We start from the raw sequence: 5,000 nt of genomic DNA, 5'->3' as shown, positions 1-5,000 counted from the left end.
TTTTCTGTTTTCTCTGTCAATCATATTTATATTTCTCTAAGAAGATATACATAACCTTTCAAACTGACACTCATGTGTGCACATGCTTTTATATGAACACACACACACACACACACACACACACACACACACACACACACACACACACACACACACACACACACACACACACACACACACACACACACCAAAATGTGTGTTAGAGATTGTTTTTATATTTTTATTATTTTGTGCTATCATCATTTACAGCAGTGAAAAGGATAAAATCTTATTACACAGAGATAATGTAATAAACACTAAGTGAAACATGATAACTTGCTACCTTATATAATTTGCTCAATTTTAGATGCTTTTTAGAATATTGAAAATAATGTATGCATTCTTCTGTTACAGTATGAAATGATGTTTGAATTCATTGGATTCTTGTGATTTTGAATCCAACAAATGATGTCAGTGTAAGTAAAATCTTACTGGCAGTCTTAATAAAAGATGGGATCATTGACATTGCTAAATATCTTGCGAGATGTTAAGAATAACCTGAGAGGTAAATACTACATCTTTGTGGAATATGTTCACTTTCTGTAACAGAAATCAGATCCTGCATTACACATGTACAGACTGAAGGAGAGCAAGACACTACAGAAATATTTAATACTTTCTTTTTTTAAGTATAGTATTGATAGCTCATTTACTGTAATCTTAAAGTTGGATATTGTTTTTCTTTGTCAAGGAATGTCTGGATGGCACAGTACTAACCTGATGAGCATACAAGCATCAGACTGAAGAAAATGTGCTGTACCACAGTTGGTCCGTCATTGCCAATAGCAGGCCATATTAAGGTCACGATATCTGTATGTCAAGGTAGTGGAAGTATGTATTTCTGACTTAATCAAGTATACAGAGATGTACTGTCTCCTGTTTTCATATGTCAGAAAAAGGGAAGAATCCTAATCACTGATGTGCCAAAGACTGCACTGTGTCTTTACTGTTATAATGACCCTCTATGGGGACACCCACATTATCTTGGATATAGTCATGTTGAAAAGTGAGGCATAAATCTGAGGCCTCATAAGAAACTTTTTTTTTGCAGCACTGTATTTTTTTTGTATACATATATACAGGATGGCAAATAAGATGTTACGCATCACCTGATCTCATAAACACTAACATTTATGCATTGTACCTTTTATCATCTGTTACATTTTTTCTCATTTTTCATCATTACTATGGTAATCATCTACAATTAATGTCCCTCAGCTTGGTCTTCACTGTTGTATAACAGCGTCTCTTGGTCAATATATTCATTGTACTAAATAAATACTCATATCCTTGTCATGTACTCGTCTAGCTATTTGCAATCATCACTGACAAAATGTTACAAAGGAAAATATCCACATTCATCTTCATTTAACAACCATTCTCCATAGTTACATGGCTTAACTTGCAAAGTTACCATATACTGTTCTTCTCTAGAACATATAAGCTAAATTCTGAATAAAAATCATATAGGGATCAGATAGCTACAAGACTAATAGCTGAACATTAAAATGTGATCCTTCTCTGTTTGTTACTTGATGAATTGTGCTTTATGTGTTTTGAAATGAAATCCAAGTATTCATTTTCCAAGTGGCAGATTTGCATCATGTAACAACTGTCCTAAATGTGACATATTTTTGTATGTATTTTGGTAGCTTTCAGATAATGATACTCATATGAGGCCCAGGATTTATGGGAAAAAATCTGTGTAATTTATCTTTTGTATGTAATATACCTCTTTAAATCACTTATATTTAGTGGTTCATAATATTTGGGTGTCTATTATAACATATGTAACTTACATGTTGAATAAATGATATCTTTACAGGTGTTTGTTTCCTTATCATGTTTATTCATATTTTTTTATACAAATGATCATTCTCCCTCCTTTAAAACATGCTATAAAGAGCCAAAGGGAGATAGGAGTGGTCAATAGCAAAGAAAAAGAGTGAGACAGAAAAAAGCAGTAGAGTGGCAGAAAATAAAATAGTAAAGGCAGAGACAGACAGAGGGAGGATATTAAGGCAATAGGTGTGTGAAACAATAAAACCCATAAAAAAACATGGAAATACTGCGTTCTTTAAGATAGAGCTAGGTATTCACCAGGTAGTAGGTACAGCTAAGGAAGTAGATACCAAACATGCATCTCAACAAGGTTAAGCAATAGCTTATAAAAATGCAATGAGAAAAAGTAACATGAATAACTTGGCCCTGCAATCCATAGAAAGGGCGGAAGTGAAACAAAGTGAAAAAAACGGAATGGAGGGAGAAAGGTAACCAGTATGTAACGGAAGAGTAAGCAGTTAGATTAAAGGCAAATCCGTAGAAAGGAGAACTGCTGAATATAAATAAAATAGGTGATGGAAACAGGGCTACTACAGATGGACAAAGTGGAGATGGGATGGTAGTATTAGCAAGAACAAGAAGCAACCACGAGAAGAGAAGCAAGATTCAGACAAACGGTTCCGAAAGAAGAGCAGGGGCGCGTGTATGTGTGTGTGTATCGGTGATTTGGATTATCTATGTAGCTTTATGCTTTGGAAAGGTGTCATTTTGGAGAAAGGTGTATTGGGATGAGAATGATTGTGTTAAAATATCAAGCCTGAATTCAGCTTTCCCCCCATAAATTCCCTCTGGAGTGTTTAATATTTCACGGAAAAGGAACATTAGGTTATTATTAGGGCCGTCGCGAAACCGGGAGGGGTGGGGGGTAGCATTTTAAATTTGCCGACAAAAGGCCATGGTTATTGGGTATAGTCATTTAAAATAAGTCAAACCAATAACGGTAAATTACCGCTATTGTTTTTTACTTGTTTGTAACTTAGAGATTATTCCAATTTCTAGGTGTATGCCGACAAATTCCGGTTTTAGTTTCATTTCCTAACAGCTTTTTCAGGGGGTGTCACACACACACCTTTCGTAACAGCCCTAGTCATTATTGCAATTTTACTTTTGTTGAACGCCGTAGATAACGCAGGATACCCATAGATCCAGTCAACTCCAGGAGCTCGTTAGCGTAGATAACAACCACCCTGAGATGCCGGAAAGGGCGCCGCCAGCCCCGACGCCCGCAGTTCCAGACGAGATTACTTGGCCGTCTGGACGGGCACGTAGCCGAGAAGGAACTGGACGATATCGAACGAACAAGGTCTAAAAAGACGTAGGCGAATACGCCGCTGAGTTAGACCTGGACGAGGAGTACCAGGAAGTCTGAACGACGAGGACTTAGCGAGGCCTTCGAGGACTAGTGGACGTCGAGGACGGATGGATTCCCCGAGGACCAAGAATAGGCCGATACGCAAGAACAACCACGTGCATGTATCGAGGACAGGAACGCGAGAACGAGATGACCAGCCAATTGGGTCCAACGATAGGTCAACCCTTGAGGCAAATCAAATGGCGCCTGGAAGGCGAGACATGAGTAGGTCGCCGAGTAATATGACATATTTATAAAGACTATTTAACTCACAGTCCAAGCCACGGCGCATTCATATTGTCTGTGTGCTTCTAACATTAAGCAGGATATCTGCTTCCGCCCGTGTGGATCACCAGGTCATTTGCTTCCATCCGCATAAGAAAGCACTTCGGCTTGACCCGGCAGAGAGGGAGACAAACAGACAGAGAAGAGCCTCGTTACCGTCAAGACCTCTCGCGCTTAGCCCTTCCAAGGGCTGGGGCACACCCCCGCTCCAAGCACCCTTCAGTCTCTCGTATCGTGTATCTATTTCACTTGTGTTATACTCTCAGAAATGAAGAGTCGAGCCGTATACCACTATCATTACTGCCTACCAGTCCCTATGAAAGCATCACGCACTAGAGATACAAACTAAGCAGTCTAATGATGATTACGTCACAAAACAAAAACAGACATACAAATAGGCACAAGTGGTTAAGTTGTATACAGCAAAAAATCAACAGCTGCCACACACTGACTATTACGAGTTCATTTATATATGAATAAGCACTGTTTTTCCCTTCTATCTTCCTCTTCCTATAGTCCTCTCTCCCTCTCTCTGTCTCATGTCTCTTATTTACATATCTGTTTAGTCATATTATTATCTTGTTACACGTTGTTTTGCCTTTCAAATGTATGTGGACGCAAGGGCTTATATAAGACTTAAATAGATCTTATGTGTACGTATACATTACAGACACGCACTCATGTACACACGCACTTAAACAGCTTATCATTCCGATTAGCAGTAAAGTAGATAATTAAGATGGCCTAATAAGTCAAACACCTACCTACTGGGGATTGACCCTCCAGTCATTTTCATTTTACTTTCGATTTCGTGGCCATAACTATGTCAATATTATTAACAATTCCTACAAAAAATATGCATATGAAAATAAGTATTGTGAATAGAACAAACAAAATTTAAAATTTATAATGTGTACATCCCGGCAGAGCATAAACTTAAAATCTGAGGTTGCTTAAAAAAAAACTATAGATAGGAAGGATTAAATGTTCAAAAATCAAACTAAGATGATTGGCTGCCATTGTATGATATTAAATTACGAATATCTAGTGGATAAGAAGTGTGAGATAGTGACAGATTACTATATAGATTTATAACCAGAGATAGAGAGGCAGAAAGAGGGAGAGGGAGAAAGGCAGAGAGAGACAGAGACAGAGACAGAGACAGAGACAGAGAGAGAGAGATAGGCCTATCTGTGAAAAAGGGACAAGCACTCTTTCTTCCTCTCTCTCTCTCCATTTGCTCATTCTGTATTTGTCAGCTTAATCATATTTTGTGAAGGGATTCCCCGTTTTCCCCTACTTGGTGGTTTGGGGAAAGGTACGTTCTGGTTGCACTCTTTATTGGAGATGGAAGCGTGACCGGGTAAAAGATGCAAGCGTCGGTTTGTGTAGCAAGTCCCGGGTAGGGGGCCTTGGGTGGTGGCCCTCTAGAGGAGGTGCCGTCCGAGCGATGTGACTCGAAGGGAAAGGCTAGATCATTTGC

General features: G+C 38.7%; 1 protein-coding gene across 7 annotated transcripts in view; it reads left to right on the top strand.

Annotated features, from left to right (window-relative positions):
- LOC113830309 (E3 ubiquitin-protein ligase RNF149-like) overlaps positions 1–1,863 on the top strand; it is a 153,618-nt gene extending 151,755 nt beyond the window's left edge. For all 7 annotated transcript variants that reach the window (XM_070130721.1, XM_070130720.1, XM_070130718.1 and 4 more), the window contains one exon: positions 1–1,863. This exon is cut by the window's left edge and continues 1,411 nt beyond it. The gene's annotated coding sequence lies outside the window, so the exon portion shown is untranslated.
- Positions 1,864–5,000: the final 3,137 nt, after the last annotated feature.

The sequence above is a fragment of the Penaeus vannamei genome, chromosome 15, assembly GCF_042767895.1.
Source record: "Penaeus vannamei isolate JL-2024 chromosome 15, ASM4276789v1, whole genome shotgun sequence".
NCBI lineage: Eukaryota > Metazoa > Arthropoda > Malacostraca > Decapoda > Penaeidae > Penaeus > Penaeus vannamei.
The sequence above is the reverse complement of the archived record's forward strand: the minus strand, read 5'-3'. Positions and strand labels throughout refer to the sequence as shown.